A 20,020-nucleotide genomic window follows, 5' to 3' on the forward strand; every position below is an offset into this window, starting at 1 on the left:
CCATGGGGCAGTGTCTGGCCCTGACAAGTGGTGTCTGCCTTCTATAGAAACGCACTGTTCTGCTGAAGGAGTAATAGTAATGTTAGAAGATACTTTTCAAAAAAAGGTAAAATCATGACGAATGAAAAGCGAGCATGTGCTGAAGATTTTATTTAACTCATTACTAGCGAATCAGTAAGAGGTGACAGCCAGACCAAAGGACAGAGATCTGGAATATTGACATGAATGTGCAAATAGAGATAAAACTAGCTTCTTCCACACTCTGGGGTAGAATGGATTGAACCTACAACAGGAGTAATTTGCATCCATCTAGACAAACATTACTTTGCATTCTTATCTATGACTCACAGACTCTTTAAACAGCTTAAAGGCAACAGAAGGCCCAGAACCCTAATAGAATCAGAACTAGAGCTCAGCCTTGTTCTGGGTAGTGTTAGGTAGACACCGGTGGAGGGAGAAAACGAAAGAATTCTCATTCACTCTGTCTGCCCTCAAGGAGTTCACGGTTTAGAAACCACCATAATATTAATGAACAGTAACTGAGGTTTGATAGATTTACCTCTACATACACCCTCTCTTCTCTTCACTGCAACTCCATGAGGGGCACATAATTAAGTCCATTCTGCAAATTAAGAAACTGAGACTCAGACGTGTTAAGGACCTTGAGGACAGCCTCCAGCTGGTGTAAGGTGGGGAGTCAAGATTGGAGTCCAGCCCTGCGGCCTCTGCAGGCCAGCCCCCAGACCAGAGGCTTTAACCTTTTTCATCTCACGGCTCATGTAAACGACTTACTAAAATTCTGCTGCACACCTAAAATTATATTATAATGTTTGCCAATCTGACCAAAAAAAAGTATAATTTTGATTCATTCACACCGGACAGCTATTGTTGTGTTGGCTGTTGTCATTTTTTGATTTGACAATCTAAGGGAAAAGAGGTCAGTTCCTCTGTCTAAATAGTCAGGTATTGCATGTTTTCAAAATTCTTGTGGTATCTGGTTGAAAATCAGTGCCTTAGATAGTAATATTCACCATGTCTCTGAGGAGCCGGGTTGTCTTTCTTCATTCTGTAAGCCCAGAGTAAGAGCTGGGTGGGTTTTTCAGTGAACTTCAAATCCACCTTCCTCCAGTTTAGAACACAATGGTTAAGCCCTCATCGATGGGACACACCCACCCAACAAGTGCAAAGAAGGTTAAGTTTTAGTGAAAATAAAAGCAAAAGCTGCAGCAGGCTTAACATCTGTGCTGCAGAGCCTTGAGTGTATAGCCTGGTTTCAGTGGAGCGCCTTCATCACCAAGCCTAGAAGAATGTTTTTATCCAGCAAGGGCCCCCATTACGGTGAACTGGAGTCCTTTCAGACCAAGACTGCCTCTCTGTCTTCTCATTCCCAACTGGCCTGTGCAGTTGCCCAATACAGTCACCACACTAACCATTAGTGCTCACTTCTCACTTCCACCTCCAGATAATAGCCTTAGGCACAGAAATTTCAGTTCTGAATCAGCAGATCTTGGGCAGAGACTAGAATCTAATTTTAAAGATGCACTCATAGGGATTAGGATGCCCAGTTGAGCTGGCTCAGAAGAAGGGTTTATTTCAAGAATGCCAAGAATTTCTCACACTTGTTAGTAGGCATTCCTGGGTAGGTTAGTCAGGTGAGAAATTGTCAAAGAACAGCCAAACCCACAGGGATTCATGCAGCTCAGAACCAGTGGACTACCTAATATTTTGAATTTGCAATGAAAACAACATACATACAATACTTCCCTGTGTGGTAGTCATGAAGTAAGAAAGCAGACACAGAAAAATATGGAACTCCTCTCTGTCACTCACTTCCCCTAGACAGTGATTTTAGTCCAGTCCCCTCAGCGTGGTGGACTCTTCCAGTTCCTTGTCTACACATTTCCTTTCTATTTAATATATATTCAGATAGACACAAACATATACCTGGGACTGAAAAGTAGGTATTTTTAGAACTTGCTTTCACATTCATGTTTATCTCACTCATAGCATCAAATCTTGAAGATCATTCTATGTTAGTGCACATAAATCTACTTCATTTCTTTGAAGAGTTGCAAAATATCTCATGAACGGCTGCACTATTATTTGTCCAGACACAGATGGACATGTAGTTTGTTTCCCTTTCTCCCCCTGCTTCAGTGAGCATCCTTTTGCATATACCTTTATGTACATGTTACACACTCATGTATTTTTGAAAGGTTAGATTCCTGGAAGAGGAATGATTGAGTCAGAGAGCCTTTTGCATATTGCTGGATATGCCAAAAAAATCTCACTAAGCCCATTGGAAGGGGCTCGCACTGAGAGCTACTCCAGGGGGTCCTCCAATTAATCCTGTTCTGTGTTGGAGTTGTGCTGCAGGGGGCACTATTTACATAAAATAACTTCTGCAGTAGACCTGAAGTTGCAGATCTAGTAACCTTGTATGTACATTCTCTCTCTCTTTTTAAAACTCATCTTTATTGTTGAATGTATTACAGAATTACGGATGTTCCCCCACTTTTTCCCCATTGACCCCCTCCTCCCCAATCCCGCCCCCCTCCTCCCTTCCCCACACTATTGTTGGTGTCCATTGGTTGTGCATATATGCATAGAAGTTCTTTGGTTTATTTCATGCTGCCCTTCCTCCCCTCTTCCCTTTAAGGTTAATCAGTCTAACAACCAATTTGTACTTCTTAATTCTTTCATTCTTTTCACCCATCCCCCCAACCCCTACCCATCTGGCAAGCAACAAAAATTTTCTGTATCTATGAGTCTGTTTCTGTTCTGCTTGCTCATTTTGTTTGTAGATTCCATTGTTGATAGAAACATATTAATTGCCATTTTATTGTTCATGTTTTCATTGTTCTTCTCCTTCAAGAAGACTTTCAACATTTCATATAACACTGGTTTGGTCGTGATAAACTCCTTTAGCTTTTTCTTGTCTGGGAAACTCTTGATATGCTCATCAATTCTAAATGATAGCATTGCAGGGTAGCATAATCTTGGTTGTAGGTCATTGTTTTTCATCACCTTGAATATCTTTTGCCACTCCTTTCTGACCTGTAAAGTCTCTTTTGAGAAATCAGTTGACAGTCTTATGGAAGCTCCTTTGTAGGTAACAAACTGCTTTTCTCTTGCTGCTTTTAAGATTCTCTCTTTGTCTTTAACCTTTGGCATTTTGATTATGATGTGTCTTGGTATGGACCTCTTTGGGTTCATCTTGTTTGGAATTCTCTGTGCTTCCTGGACTTGTATGTCTGTTTCCTTCACCAAGTTAGAGAAGTTTTCTATCATTATTGTTTCAAATAGATTTTCAATTTCTTGTTCTCTCTCTTTTTCTTCTGACACCCCTATGATGTGAATGTTGGCACACTTGAAGTTGTCCCAGAGACTCCTTATGCTATCCTCAATTTTTTGGAATCTTTTTTCTTTTTGCTGTTCTGACTGGGTGGTTTTTGCTTTCTTATATTCCAAATCAATGGTTTTCTTCTTGGCGTTACCTACTCTACTATTGATTCCCTATAAATTATTCTTTATTTCAGTTAGTGCATCCTTTATTTCTGACTGGTTCTTTTTTATGTTGTTGATGTTCTCACTAAATTCCTTGGAGGTCTCCTTAAGTTCCTTTAAGGTCTCACTAAGTTTCTTTCTTTCTTTTTTTTTTTTATCCTCACTTGAGGACATTTTTCCATTTTTTTGTTCAGATAGAGTGGGAGGGAGAGAGAGAAAGAGAGAAACATAGACCTGAAAGGTACACATTGAGTGGCTGCCACCCACATGACCCAACCAGGGCCGGTGACAAACTGCAAACAAAATATGTGCCCTTAGTGGGAACCAAACCTGGGTCTCTCTGGACTACAGGCCGACGCTCTAACCACTGAACCAAACTGGCCAGGGCTCAGTAGGTTTCTTAAATGTCTCACCAAGTACCTTGAGCAACCTTATAATCAATGTTTTGAGCTCTGCATCTGGTTAATTGCTTATCTCCATTTTGTTTAATTCTTTTCCTGGAGTTTTGTTCTGTTCTTTCATTTGGGACATGTTTCTTTGTCTCCTCATTTTGGCTGCTTCCCTGTTATTGTTTCTATGTTTTAGGTAGAATTGCTATGTCTCCTAGGCTTTGTAAGGTGGCCTATTGTTGTAGGTGTCCTGTAGAATCCAGTGGCACAATCTTCCTGATCACCCTAGCTGGGCCCTTGAGGTGCAACCCAAATGTGGACTATACACCCTTCTGTTGCAGTTGAGTCTTGATTGCTGTTGGTATGTCAGTGGGAGGGATTTACTCAGGCTGCTCAGCTGCAAAGACTGGCTATGCCCACTGACCACTGGCCTCTGACTACTTTGGAGGATCAGCTGTGTAGGGGCTCACCACACAGAGCAAGACTTACTTCAGCAGGGCTCTGGTACCACTGAATCCACTCCTTGAGTGTGGTTGGGTGGTGGTGTTTCTATGTAATCTGAAGCTGTCCACTGGGTGTGCTGGCTCTGGGGCAAGGTCAGTCACTGCCTGTGTTCTATCCGGGGCCAACCAGCATAAGCTACAAAGTGATCTGCAGTTGACTGCTTCTTGTGCTGGGCTTTGAGGTGCCCAGGAAAAGCCAAGTTGTGAACCAAGGCTGGTTGCTTCTAGTGCCAGGCTTGGGGCCACTTAACGAGAGGTATGGGGCTCACTGAGACCAGATGCTATTTGTTTGAAGATTTTAGAAAACTCTGAAGCAGGATCCAAGACAGGCCAATCCTATGGTAAAGCCTTTGGAAACAGCTTGGGTGGGCCAGAAAGTTTGGTGGGGCAGAGCCACAGGGAATCACCAGGGCGGGGCAATCAGTGTGAGCCAGGTTGCTGGAGTCTCAGATGCGGAAGCCATCTGCTGCCCCAGGGAAGGTCTCACCAAAGCAGCACCAGCCTCCATCTGTCCAGGAGAAAGCCGCCTCTCCAGTCCTCGTCCCGAGGCCAAACAACTCAGTTCTGCCCTGTATGTCTCTGGCGCCCCTCAAGCTGCCTCTCCTCCAAGTTTAGAGGGAGCAAGTCCACTAAGTCTGTGTGTGGGCCCTTCAAGGGAAGCTGCCTGGGGCTCCAGCAGCCTCAGCCTCCCTCTGACTCATTTCCTGCTGGTTTTACAGCCAGAAGTGATGGGGACTTCCCTTCCTGGCACTGGAACCCTGAACTGGTGGCCTGGTATAGACGGGGACCCCTTACTCCTCAAAGAGGACCTTCCCAGCCGAGGTGTCCTCCTGATTTTTATCCGCCACATGTGGGTGTGGAACCAGCCCTACTGCCTCCGCCCCTCCTACCAGTCTCGATGTGGCTGCTTCTTTAATCTGTAGTTGTAGGACTTCCATTTAGCTCTATTTCAGGTGGTTCTGAACAATGGTTGTTCTATAGTTTAGTTGTAATTTTGATGTGGTTGTGGGAGGAGGTGATACTGCGGTTACCTACACTGCCATCTGGACTGGAAGCCCTGTATGTACATTCTCCAACACTGAATATATGTATCTTTTAAAATATAGAAAATTTGATAATGAAAAATGGTGTTGTTGTTATTTATATGCTATTTATTATGAGTAAAGTTAAGCTTTATTTGCCAATTCAAATACTTTTTTCTCCCTCCTTTTTTCTTTACATATTCTGATTATGAATGCAGTGTCTGTTATTTATGTTGGCAATGTTATTTTCCATCTTCCCATTGTCTTCAACATTCTTTGTGGTGTCTTTCATCATCCAGAAAATTTAGATATTTGGGTAGTCATATCTCTCAATATTTTTGTAAGGTAGCCAGGCGCCGCTGGTGGGAGGTGGGAAGAAACCGAAGAGTCAAACAGCCGAATAAGCAGAAATCAGGCTTTATTGGGTACACTCCGGGCGGGTTCACAGACTACGGGGGTCGAGTCCTAGAAGCCGCGCCCGATGCTGGGGTTTGTGATTTTTATATCCGCACCTACGGCAGCGGGAATTTGTTGTTAGGGTTAGGTCCTGAGGGGCTACGCATGGGGGCCCCTGGAATGTGAGTCTATTGTCCTGGGGCAAACAGTTCCTGGACTAGGACAGGAGAATGGGACAGGAGTTGATCTATGAGCTTGGGGCAAACAGTTCCTGGAACAGGGTGGGAGTACAGATTGGGTAAGCGAGGTAATGGCTGAATAGTTTGCCTGGTGCCAGTCCCCAGGCTATCGGACAGTTTTCTTTTATGGCTTCTAGGTTTTGCAACTTGTTTATGATTTCTCATGCTGAAGTAACTCCATTCTGACCTTCAGTTACTGCATGTACACACCCTGGTGGTTTTTTGTAAACATGAAGGCCTTGAGAAACCCAGAGAAAGCTATAAAGATAAGGGGGTTAAGGATGGCCTTGGGAAACCCAGAGGAGCCATGGAGAGAAAAAGATTAATGGTTGCCCTGACCTCTAACAGTTCCTCTAGTCCCCCTTCTATCAGCCCCACCCCCTTAACGGTGCCAAAGCAGCACCAAGAATGTAGTTTTTTTTCTGTAGTTTGTGTCTCTATAAGCAAGGAACAAAGAAGGCTCAGGGCTGGGATTTGGGGAGATCCCCTCAGCTCGCTGGCGAATAAAGTGCTCCTTTACAATTCGGCTGTGCGTCTCTGGTTATCTCACTGACATGTTACAATATTTTCTTCAAATAATTTTAAAGTGTTTTTTAAAGGCATACTCTCTAATCCATTTAGAATGTGTATGTGGTTGGAAGGAAAGATTCAAATATTGTTTGCCCTAAGTGGACATTTAAAATCCTAATGCTCTTTTTTTTTTGTAATTTATTTTTTATTGATTAATTTTTGTTACAGATAATTCTCCTTTTTTCCCCCCACTGATTCCCCCCATCCCCTCCCCTCCCCTCCCTGCCCCTTCCCCAGATTGTTGTCCATGTTCACTGTTCATGCATACATGCGTATAAGTTCTGTGGTTCATCCCTCCCCCTCCTCCCCACTCCTTAGGGGATTGTCAGTCTGCACCCCGCTTCCGCGTCTCTGGGACTACCCCATTCCTCAAACTGTTATGTTCATTATATTCCACAAATAAGTGAGATCATATGAAATTTGTCTTTCTCTGTTTGGCTTGTTTCACTTAGGATGATACTTTCAAGGTCCCTCCATGTAGTCTCAAAGGATAAGAGATCTTTCTTTCTTACCGCTGCGTAGTACTCCATTGGGTATATGTACCACAGCTTTTTGATCCATTCGTCTACTGATGGGCACTTGGGCTGTTTCCAGATCTTAGCGATTGTAAATAGTGCTGCTACAAAGATGCGGGTACATATATTCTTTCTTATTGGTGTTTTATGCTTCTTAGGGTATATTCCTAGAAGTGGGATCACTGGGTCAAATGGAAGTTCAATTTTTAATTTTTTGAGGTGACACCATATTGTTTTCCATAGTGGCTGCACCAGTCTGCATTCCCACCAGCAGTGTACTAGAGTCCCCTTTTCTCCACACCCTCGTCAACACTTGTTGTTTGATGATTTGTTGATGGCGGCCATTCTGACAGGTGTGAGGAGATACCTCATTGTTGTTTTGATTTGCATCTCTCTGATGATTAGTGATGATGAGCATTTCTTCATATGTTTCTTGGCCATTTGTATGTCCTGTTTGGAGAGGTGTCTATTTAGTTCCTCTGCACATTTTTTAATTGGATTCTTTGTCTTCCTTTTGTGGAGTTGTATGAGCACCCTATATGTATTGGAAATTAACCCCTTATCTGATATATCATTGGCAATTATGCTCTCCCATACAGTGGGTTGCCTTTCCATTTTGATGATTGTATCTTTCGCTGTGCAGAAGCTTTTGAGTTTGATGTAGTCCCATGTGTTCATTTTCTCCTTTGTTTCTATTGCCTTAGGTGATGTGTCAGTAAAAATTCTGCTGAGTATGATGTCTGAGATTTTGTTGCCCACAGTCTCCTCTAGGATTTTTATGGATTCATGAGTTACATTTAAGTCTTTTATCCATTTTGAGTTTATTTGGGTGTAGGGTGTAAGTTGATGGTCTAGTTTCATTTTTCTGCAAGTAGCTGTCCAATTTTCCCAGCACCATTTATTAAAGAGGCTGTCCTTACTCCACTGTATGTTCTTGCCACCTTTGTCAAATATTAATTGAGCATATTGCCTTGGGTCCATTTCTGGGTTCTCTATTCTGTTCCACTGGTCTATATACCTGTTCTTGTGCCAGTACCAGGCTGTTTTGATTATAGTGGCTTTGTAGTATAACCTGAAAACTGGTATTGTGATCCCTCCAACTTTGTTCTTCCTTTTCAAGATTGCTGTGGCTATTCGAGGCCTTTTTTGGTTCCATATGAACTTTTGAAGTAATTGTTCTAATTCTGTGAAGTATGCCGTTGGTATTTTGATGGGGATTGCGTTGAATCTATATATTGCTTTGGGTAATATGGACATTTTAATGATGTTAATTCTCCCAATCCATGAACAGGGTATGTGCTTCCACTTTTTTATATCTTGCTCTATTTCTTTTTTCAAAGACCTGTAGTTTTCTGCAAATAGGTCCTTTATTTCTTTGGTTAAGTTTATTCCTAGGTAGCTTAATTTTTTTTGCCACAATGGTAAATGGGATTGTTTGCTTAGTTTCTCTTTCTGTGAGTTCATCATTGGTGTATAAGAATGCCATCGATTTCTTGACGTTAATTTTGTATCCTGCTACTTTGCCAAATTCATTTATTAAGTCTAGTAAACTTTTGGTGGAGTCTTTGGGGTTTTCTATGTACAGTATCATGTCATCTGCAAATAATGACAATTTCACTTCCTCCTTTCCAATTTGGATCCCTTTTATTTTTTCTTCCTGTCTGATTGCTGTGGCTAAGACTTCCAGTTCTATGTTAAATAGGAGTGGCAAAAGTGAGCATCCTTGCCTTGTTCCTGTTCTTAAGGGAAATGCTTTTAGTTTTTGCCCATTGAGTATGATGTTGGCTGTAGGTCTTTCATATATGGCCTTTATTATGTCTAGATAGGATCCCTCTATTCCCACACTGCTGAGCGTTTTTATCAGAAATGGATGCTGGATTTTGTCGAAGGCTTTTTCTGCATCTATTGATATGATCATGTGGTTTTTATTCTTCATTTTGTTTATGTGGTGTATCACGTTTATTGATTTACGAATATTGTACCAGCCTTGCATCCCTGGGATGAATCCCACTTGGTCATGGTGGATAATTTTTTTGGTGTATTGCTGGATTCGATTTGCTAGTATTTTGTTCAGGATTTTGGCATGTATGTTCATCAGGGATATTGGCCTGTAGTTTTCTTTCTTTGTTGTGTCTTTTTCTGGTTTTGGAATTAGAATTATGCTGGCTTCATAAAACGAGTTTGGAAGTCTTCCTTCTTCTTGAATTTTTTGAAATAGTTTGAGGAGAATGGGTATTAGTTCTTCTTTGAATGTTCAGTAAAACTCCCCCGTGAAGCCATCTGGGCCTGGGCTTTTGTTTGCTGGAAGAGTCTTGATTACATCTTCAATTTCTTCTGATGTTATTGTTCTGTTCAAATTTTCAATCTCTTCCTGATCCAGTTTTGGGAGACTATGTGTTTCTAGAAATTTGTCCATTTCACTTTGATTTTCGAATTTGTTGCCGTATAATTGTTGATAGTAGTTGTTAACGATCTTTTGTATTTCTGTGCTGTCAGTTGTTATCTCTCCTCTTTCATTCCTGATTTTATGTATTTGGGTTCTCTCTCTTTGTTTCTTGGTGAGTCTAGCTAAGGGTCCATCAATCTTGTTTATCTTTTTGAAAAGCCAGCTCTTTGTTTTATTGATCCTCTGAATTGTTTTTTTGGTCTCTATGTCGTTTATTTCTGCTCTGATCTTTACTATTTCCTTCCTTCTACTTGCTCTGGGGTTTTCTTTTTGTTTGCTCTCTAGTTCTTTAAGTTGTGAGGTTAGGTAGTCTATTAGAGATTTTTCTTGTTTTTTGAGGTAGGCCTGTAGTGCTATGAACTTCCCTCTCAGAACTGCTTTCGCTGCATCCCATAGATTTTGTATTGTTGTGTCTTCATTTTCATTGGTTTCCAGGAAGTTTTTGATTTCTTCCTTGATCTCCTCGGTGACCCACTCATTGTTTAATAACATTCTATTTAGCTTCCATGTGTTCAAATGTCTTTGTATGTTCTTCTTGCAATTGATTTCTAGTTTCATACCATTGTGGTCTGAGAAGATGCTTGATATAATTTCAATCTTCTTGAACTTGTAGAGACTTAGTTTGTGCCCTAACATGTGGTCTATCTTTGAGAATGTTCCATGTGCACTTGAGAAGAATGTGAATTCTGTAGTTTTGGGGTGTAGTTCTCTGTAGATATCTATTAAATCCATTTGGTCTAGTGCTTCATTTAGAGTCTCTGTTTCCTTGCTAATTTTTTGTCTAGAGGATCTATCCAGTGATGTGAGCGGTGTGTTGAAGTCCCCTGCTATGATTGTATTGCTATCGATTTCTCCTTTGAAGTCCTCCAATAGTTTTTTAAGATATGTTGGTGCTCCTATATTGGGTGCATATATGTTTATCAAGGTTATATCTTCCTGTTGGATAGATCCTTTCAATATTACGTAGTGGCCTTCTTTGTCTCTAGTTATGGCCTTCAATCTGAAGTCTATTTTATCAGATATAAGTATTGCTACCCCAGCTTTTTTTTCTTTTCCATTTGCTTGAAAGATTTTTTTCCATCCCTTCACTTTCAATCTATGTGAGTCTTTTGTTGTGAGGTGGGTCTCTTCTAATGCTCTTTATTGCATAGTTCATCCTTTAACCACTAATTTTAACATAGAATAAATAGTTATCTATTCATTCCCACGTGGAGTCCCAGACGCTCTCTTGCCGTCATGCCTATCATAAGGTCAAGAAAACAAAAATAAAACTTATCTTTTTAATAAATACTGAAACATTACCTGATAAAATTAAACAGTCATCCTAGACTTAAAAACAGCAAACTCTAAGAGGCGGAAATAAAGGGACATTTCCTTAACAAGAAAACTACTTTTATCTTAAACAAATAGATTACACATTCATACTGGGGGAAGGAGGGAGGCATTCTTAGTAAGCCAGGCCTGAAGTAAAAATGTCTGATCAAGAAAATCAAGCACAGATGAAAAGAAAGGTATTATGAAGGAGACAAAATATTGCTAAAAGAGTGGAAGATTTGGTTGCTTTCCTAGAAAATTCAGTAGAACTAGAAAGACTAAGATACGTGTTTGGAAATAAATTTATTTCCTCACACCAACAGATATCAGCCTAAACACACTAAGGAAAACTTCTGGGCAGGATGATGGTAAGGACTCAGTTTGCTAATGTCCTCCTTCCATCATTTTCTAGAAATGACCAATGAACTAAAAGTAGGGAAAACTGGCGTCGATGCCAGGAACTTGGGAAATATGCCACCCATAAACCAGGCCTCAAAGCAAGTTGATAGCAGCTGGGATTAATAGCAATAAAAATCGTTAAGCATCATTAATCTGTTACTTGCTAAACTTTTGAACCTGGTATTGTGCTAGGCTGTACTTATGTTCTCTATGTAACTCTTGCATCAATAAACCTGTAAGGTAGGTGCCCTTATCTCCATTTTTGAAATATGATATATTTGGTGAAGGTCAGAGGGTCGCAGATCCCAGGTTGGAAGCAGGTAGATCTGGGTATAAAACCCCTGCTACTAAGCATTGTCAGGCCTTATTCTCAGGCCCCAGGGGAGTAGCCAGGCAGTGAGGGAATCTGGAGAGAGGTGGGAATGAGAAGAGGGCACATGGGGTATCTGTGTGCTCAGAGTAGCAAGTTCTTAGCAGTTAGGGGAGCCCACTCATAACCACCTGCATCAGGGAAATGCCCCAATTCTCCTGTCCCCCTGACAGGCAGCATCAAGATCCAGTGAACACAGTGAGGCTCAGACGGGTTGGGAGGTGCGCATGTAGAAACGTGGGTTTTGTTCTCAGGGTGCCTGTGCCTCCAGAGTGATGCCACAGGATGACCAGGGGCCTTCCAGCCTGGCTGTGTGGCGGGGGCAGCTGGTGAGGACTCTGGCAGGGGGGCAGGGAAACAGGAAATGGGCTGGCCATGTCTCTGGGGGTGGAGTCGGGGGAGAGGGACAGCCGGATGGAAAGGGCCCTGGTGGCTGGGAATGGGAGCTGCACAAAGCCTCCTTGTCTCCTCGTCTTGGCACAGTCAGCACTGGGCCCAGAGAGCCCGCGCTGTGTGGGCTGGCCGCCTGCTCCCCACACAGAGGCAGGGCCAGGGCCACACCAATTACAGTCAGAGAAACTGAACCAGAAGGGTATTGGGAGAAGGAAAAGAAGGGGGACTTGACAGTTGGGATTTAAGAAGTTTTTGTTTTTTGCCCTGGCCGGTTTGGCTCAGCGGTTAGAGCATCGGCCTGAGGTCCCGAGAGACCCGGGTTCGGTTCCCGCTAAGGGCGCGTAGCTTGGTTGCAGTTTGTCCCCGGCCCTGGTCGGTTGTGTGGGTGGCAGCCACTCGATGTGTCCCTTTCACGTCGATGTTTCTCTCTCTCTCTGTTCCTTTCTCTCCCTCCCACTCTACCTGAACAAAAAAATGGAAAAATGTCCTCGGGTGAGGATAAAAAAAGAAAAGAAGTTTTTGTTTTTTTAAAAAAAATCTACTCCCTTGCCTGCAGTCTTGAATCCTCGCAGGTAGGAAAGATGGGAAAATCTGCTGGGCACAGAAGGCAGGGAAGTGTCGGAGGGTAGAGGTGTGTTAGTAACACTGCTATCAATAATTAGAGCACTAACAGCCAACGTTCGCTGATTCTGGCTTTGTGCCCAGCACTGTCAAACGCACCGCTGCTCATTTCTCAGTTACTCTGGACAACTTCGGAATGAGGTGCGGCCTGCGGTCATCCCAGAGCCCGGCAATCCCGCTTCCCAGAGCGTTTTGAAGTGAGAAATCACATTTAAAGGTGGCCTAATGGCATCCTGCCTGCTCGGCTTTGAGATATGTTTGCTCAGATTCACATTGCTCATCGTCAATTCAGTTGCTCTGTGATTCCAGGACCCTCGGTGTGCTGAGGGCTAGGGGAGTCAGTTGGCATTTTCCCCAGCCTTTGAGAACTGTGTCTGCAAGGCTGTCTAAGGACCTCATTTTGCTCCTTGAGGTTGGAGTTGGGGTAAAATGCCACTGTCTGAGGACCCAGTTTGCCTCACTGCTCCAAGCATGTCAGTTAGAACCCTCTGGAAGGGGAGGCTTCCAGCCCTGACTCTGGCTCTGTAGCCTTAGGCAGGTCCCCTCCCTTCTCTGACTTGATTTTCCTCACCAGCAAAGGGAGGTGACAACACTGACTTCACAGTGGAAAATGTGAGTCCCTTTGCCGGCCCCTGACCTGCTCTTCAGCTTCCTGAGGTCGCTGTTTCCTTGCCTTGTTCATTGCAGCCTGGGAGTTTCCTGTGGGAAGAAGGGGTGTGAGCAGCGCCTCACAGGCTACAGAGCCTCAGAGGCAGTTCGAGGTTTCCAAGGAGTTGGAAAGTCAACTGCTGACCAAGTCAGAGCCAGCAGCTGACTCTGCTTCCTGAAGTATGTACAGGAGGATCACAGCCTTTGCTTTTCAATCTCTTTTGGAATACGAATCCCTTTTAGTATTTGATAAAAGCAAGGGACTTGTGCCTGAGCATACACCCACACTCACACGTACGCACATGCAACTTTGCATATAATTTCAAAGACCTAATCAACAATCTCAGTGTAGGAGACATCATGTAAAAAGTCCAAACTAACCTTCTGGAGGATGAGATACCACATCGAGTCCTGAGTCATTCTCGTCCTTCCAAACAGGTTCATAAATGAGCCCATCTGAGATCACCAAAGACCAGCAGAAAATCCACCCAGATGAGCCACCCCAAACTGATAATGTGTAGAACCATGAGCTGAATAGTGGCTATTGTTTAAAACAATTAAATTTGGGGATGGTTTATTATACAGCAAGAGCTAACAGAGATAAAATCTCCATAATAAAACTCGGAAATGCTGTTGGCAGACACGAAAGAAGACTTGAGCGAATGGAAAGATGTACCATGTTCTTGGACAGGAGAATCAAGATCATGGAGATGTCAATTTTCCCTAAGTTATTCTCTAATTTAAATAAGCTACAAATGAAATACGAATGGGATCTTTTTATAATAAGATAAGCTGATTTTAAAGTTTATATAAAAAACACTCAAGAAGAACCAGGAAAAAAAACCCAAAAGAGAACCATCTGTTTGCTGGGCCTCTTTGGATTCCAGACAGTGTCAAAGTTTCTCTCACCCATCCATGGACCCTAGGTTGAGAACCTCTATTTTAGAACTTCTGGATAATGAAGACCATGTTCTCCTTTTTACATCCTGGGAGACAATCCTCTCCCAATCCACCCCTAATGTCACAGGGATAATTCAGCTCCTCCCCGATACTGGACACACCTTTCTGGGTGCCCAGTTCCCTTGAGTCCCAGCGGCCTCTTAATCTCTGGCCTTGATTCTGCTTGAGGATGCCTGGTCTCTGACTCAGAGGCCCTGAAGGCTAATATCATTTATCTACTCTCTCCTAGTCTGGTTGTAGCAGTTACGGCTGACCTGCTTGGGGTTATCATCCCCACAGTGACCATGGAGAAAAGGCTTGGTACCCTCTCAGTGCTGGGGCCTGGCCATGCCTACCCCAGAAGCCCTCAGTGCCTTTGGATCATGCCTCTCTGCCACATCAATCCTCCCTCCCAACCAGGCAGAAGGGCTGGCTCTGTGCCCTGAGTGTCCCCCCCCCCCCCCCGAATTAACTCCTCCTGGTGAGAAATCAGGAAACATCTTTGCCATCTTTTATAAGACCTGAGCTTCTGCTGTGCTTCAGAGCAGGCTGCTCGAGCCAACCCTTGTTCAGACTCCTGTTCAGATGGAAACATTTTTCCTACTAGATATCATTTCAAATAGACCTTACAGCTAGATCCCTTGCTTAAAGTAGAAATAGAATAATTTCTACATAAGGAATTAGATGTGGAGTCCATTTTTTCCCCTTTATTGATTTTAGAGAGAGAGGAAGAGAAAGAGAGAGAGAGAGAAACATCGATGAGAGAGAACATCGACTGGCCGCCTCCTGCATGCCCCCCACTGGGGATTGGGCCCACAACCTGGGCATGTATCGTGACTGGGAATCAAACTGGTGACCTCTTGGTGCATGGGTTGATGCTCAACCACTGAGCCACACCAGCCAGACCCATTTTATTTTTTTATTAAATTTATTTTTGTTATAGATGTTTCTTCTTTTTCCTCCATTGATACCCTCCTCCTGATCCCACCCCGCCCCCAGCATTGTTGTCTATGTCCATGGTCATGCATACATGCATATAAGTTCTGTGGTTTATCCCCACCCCCCCACACCCCCCATCCCACTCTTCTAAGGTTTGTCAGTCTGTACCCTACTTCTATGTCTCTGGGTCTATTTTGTTCATCAGCTTGGTTTTTTCATTATATTCCACAAATAAGTGAGATCATGTGGTATTTGTCTTTCTTCAGTTGGCTTGTTTTGCTTAGGATAATACTCTCCAGGTCCCTCCAAGTCATCTCAAAGGATAAGAGATCTTTCTTTCTTACAGCTGCATAGTACTCCATTGTGTACATGTACCACAGCCTTTTTATCCACTCATCTATTGATGGACACTTAGGCTGTTTCCAGATTTTAGCAATTGTAAATAGTGCTGCTATGAAAATAGGGGTACATATATTCTTTCTGATTGGTGTTTCCAGCTTCTTAGGGTATATTCCTAGAAGTGGGATCACTGGGTCAAATGGCAGTTTAATTTTTAATTTTTTGAGGAAACACCATATTGTTTTCCATAGTGGCTGCACCAGTCTGCATTCCACCACCAGTGTACTAGAGACCCCTTTTCTCCACACCCTCACCAATACTAGTTGTTAGATGATTTGTTGTTGGCAGCCATTCTGACAGGTGTGAGGTGATACTTAATAATTGTTTTAATTTGCATCTCTCTGATAATTAGAGACACTGAGCATTTTTTTATATGTCTCTTGGCCATTTGTATGTCCTGTTTGGAGAGGTGTCTATTTAGGTCCTCTGCCCATTTTTTAATTGGGTTCTTTGTCTTCCTTTGGTTGAGTTGTATAAGTACTCTATACGTTTTGGAAATTAGCTCCTTATCCGATGTATCGTTGGCAATTATGCTCTCTCATATAGTGGGTTCCCTTTCCATTTTGATGCTGGTTTCTTTTGATGTGCAGGAGCTTTTTAGTTTGATGTAGTCCCATGTGTTCATTTTTTCCTTTGTTTCTCTTGCCTTAGGTGTCGTATCAGTGAAAATTCTGCTGCTTATGATGTCTAAAATGTTGTTGCCTATATTTTCTTCTAAAATTTTTATGGATTCAAGAATCACATTTAAGTCTTTTATCTATTGTGTGTTTATTCTTGTGAAAGGTGTAAGTTGGTGGTCTAGCTTAATTTTTTTGCATGTAGCTGTCCAATTTTCCCAACACCATTTATTGAAGAGGCTGTCTTGACCCCAATGTATGCTTTGCCACCTTTGTCAAATATTAATTGAGCATAATGACTTGGATCAATTTCTGGGTTTTCTATTCTGTTTCATTGATCTATATGCCTGTTCTTGTGCCAGTACCAGGCTGTTTCGATTATAATGACTTTGTAGTATAACTTGATATCTGGTATTGTGATCCCTCCTACTTTGTTCCTTTTTAAGATTGCTGTGGCTGTTCGAGGTCTTTTTTGGTTCCATATAAACTTTTGGAGTATTTGATCTAATTCTGTGAAATATGTCATTGATATTTTGATGGGGATTGCATTGAATCTATAGATTGCTTTGGATAGTATGGACATTTTAATGATGTTAATTCTTCCTATCCATGTACAAGGTATATGTTTCCACTTTTTTATATCTTCCTCTATTTCTTTTTCAATGACCTATAGTTTTCTGTAAAGAGGTCTTTTACTTCTTTAATTTAGTTTATTTCTAGGTATCTTAATTTTTTTTTTTTTTTGCCGCAATGATAAATGAAAATGTTTTTTTCAGTCCCTTTTTGTAAGTTCATCATTGGTGTGTAAGAATGCCAGCTGGTTTGGCTCCCTGGTTGAGCATCAACCCATGCACCAGGAGGTCGCCAGTTTGATTCCCAGTCAGGGCACATGCTCAGTTCGTGGGCCTGAGCCTCAGTGGGGGGCATGCAGGAGGCGGCCAGTCAATGTTCTCTCTCATCGATGCTTCTCTCTCCCTCTTCCTTTTTCTCTCTCTAAAAATCAATAATATTAAAAAAATAAAAGAATGCCATCAATTTCTTCATGTTAATTTTGTAATCTGCTACTTTGCCAAATTCATTTATTAAATCTAGTAGATTTTTGATGGAGTCTTTAGGGTTTTCTCTGTACAATATCGTATCATCTTCAAATAATGACAATTTCACTTCCTCCTTTCCAATTTGAACCCCTTTTATTCTTTCTTCATGTCTAATTGCTGTGGCTAAGACTTCCAGTACTATGTCAAATAAAAGTGGCGAAAGTGGGCATCCCTGTCTTGTTCCTGTTCTTAAGGGAAGTGCTTTTAGTTTTTGCCCATTGAGTATGAGGTTTTTCATATATGGCCTTTATTATGTCAAGATATGATCCCTCTATTCCCACATTGTTGAGCATTTTTATCAAACATGGGTGTTGGATTTTGTCAAATGGTTTTTCAGCATCTATTGATAAGATCACATGGTTTTTATCTTTCATTTTGTTTATGTGGTGTATCACATTTATTGATTTGCGAATATTGTACTATCCTTGCATCCCTGGGATGAATCCCATTTGGTCATGATGAATAATTTGTTTGATGTATTGCTGGACCCGATTTGCTAATATTTTGTAAAGAATTTTGGCATCTAGCCCTGGCCAGTTTGGCTCAGCGGTTAGAGCGTCGGCCTGCGGTCCGGAGAGACCCGGGTTCGGTTCCCGCTAAGGGCACCTTCGGTTGCAGTTTGTCCCCGGCCCTGGTTGGTCGTGCGGATGGCAGCCACTCGATGTGTTCCTTCACATCGATGTTTCTCTCTCTCTCTCCCTCCCACTCTGTCTGTACAAAAAATGGAAAAATATCCTCGGGTGAGGATAAAAAAAAAAAAAAAGGTATTTTGGCATCTATGTTCATCAGCAATATTGACCTATACTCTTTTTTCTTTGTAGTATCTTTATCCGAAATTAGGATTATGCTGGCCTCATGAAATGAGTTCGGAAGTTTCCCTTCTTCTTGAATTTCTTGAAATAGTTTAAATAGAATGGGTATTAGATCTTCTTTGAATGTTTGGTAAAACTCCCCCATGAAGCCGTCTGGCCTGGGCTTTTGCTTGTAGGGAGTTTCTTGATTACATCTTCAATTTCCTTAGTTGTTATTGGTCTGTTCAAGTTTTCTATCTATTCTCGGTTCAGTTTTGGGAGACTGTGTGTTTCTAGAAGTTTGTCCATTTCACCTAGATTGCCCAATTTGTTGGCATATAATTGTTTATAATATGTTTTAATGATCCTTTGTGTTTTTTGTTTGTTTCTTTTTTGTTTTTTGTTTTTTTTAGTTTCTATATTGTTTATTTTGGCTCAGATCTTTACTATTTCTTTCCTTCTACTTGCTCTGGGTTTTTCTTTTTGTTTTCTTTCTAGATCTTTAAATTGTAGGGTTAGAGAGTCAATAAGGAATTATTCTTGTTTCTTGAGGTAGGCTTGTAGTGCTATGAACTTCCCTCTCAGGACTGCTTTCCCTGCGTCCCATAGATTTTGTGTTGTTGTGTGTTCATTTTCATTGGTTTTCAGAAAGTTTTTAATTTCTTCCTTGATCTCCTTGGTAACCCATTCGTTGTTTAATAACATGCTATTTAGCCTCCATGTGTTTGAATGTTTTTGCTGTAATTGATTTCTAGTTTCATGCCATTGTGATCTGAGAAGATGCTTGATATGATTCAATCTTCTTGAATTTGTAGAGACTTACTTTGTGTCCTAATATGTGATCTATCTTCGAGAAGTCCTGTGTGTACTTGAGAAGAATGTATATTCTGCAACTTTGGGGTGAAATGTTCTGTAACTATCAATTAAATCCAACTGATCTAGTTTGTCATCTAAGACTCTGTGTCCTTGTTAATTTTTTGTCTAGAAGATCTATCCAGTGGTGTCAGTGGGTTGTTAAAGTCACCCAGTATGATTGTATTGCTATTGATCTCTTCCTTGAAGTCCTCCAGAAGTTTTTAAATATATTTTGGTGCTCCTGTATTTGGTGCATATATGTTGACCAGGGTTATATCCTCTTGTTGGATTGAACCCTTTAATATGTAGTGACCTTCTTTGTCTGTTATGGCCCTCATTTTGAAGTCTATCTTATCAGATATGAGTATTGCTACACCAGCTTTTTTTGTTTACATTTCCATTTCCATTTTTTTCCATGTCTTCACTTTTATCCTGTGTGAGTCTTTTGTTGTGAGGTAGGTCTCTTGTAGACAACATATATATGGGTCATGTTTTCTTTTTTTGGTACGTGCCCCTAGTGGGAACTGAACCCGGGACTCTCTGGTCTGCAGGCCAACGCTCCAACCGCTAAGCCAAACCGGCCAGGGTCATGTTTTCTTATCTAATCAGCTATCCTATATCTTTTGACTGGAGCATTTAAGCCATTTATATTTAAGGTTATTATTGATAGATACTTATTAGTTGCCATTTTTATTTTATGTCTGTGTTCCTCTCTCTCTCTCTATTTCTTCTTCTTACAACAGTCTCTTTAGCATTTCTCACAGTGCTTGTTTGGTGGTGGTAAATTCCTTTAGCTTTCCCCACCCCCTATTTTAAAAATGTATTTCACAGAGCCATGCATTTCACTGTGAAAATATTGATGTAGGGAGTGATTTTAAATGCTATGGTTATACCTGTAATTTATAACCAATAAGCCATGAACATACACGTGTTACAAACATGGGCTTTGGAGTCAGAGGGGTCTAGATTTGATTCCTACTTCTGCCATTCACTAGCTCTGGTTGTTAACAAGCTACTTAATTTCATTAGGCCTCAGTTTTCTAACTGGAAA

This window comes from Molossus molossus, unplaced genomic scaffold (assembly GCF_014108415.1).
Source record: "Molossus molossus isolate mMolMol1 unplaced genomic scaffold, mMolMol1.p scaffold_m16_p_17, whole genome shotgun sequence".
NCBI lineage: Eukaryota > Metazoa > Chordata > Mammalia > Chiroptera > Molossidae > Molossus > Molossus molossus.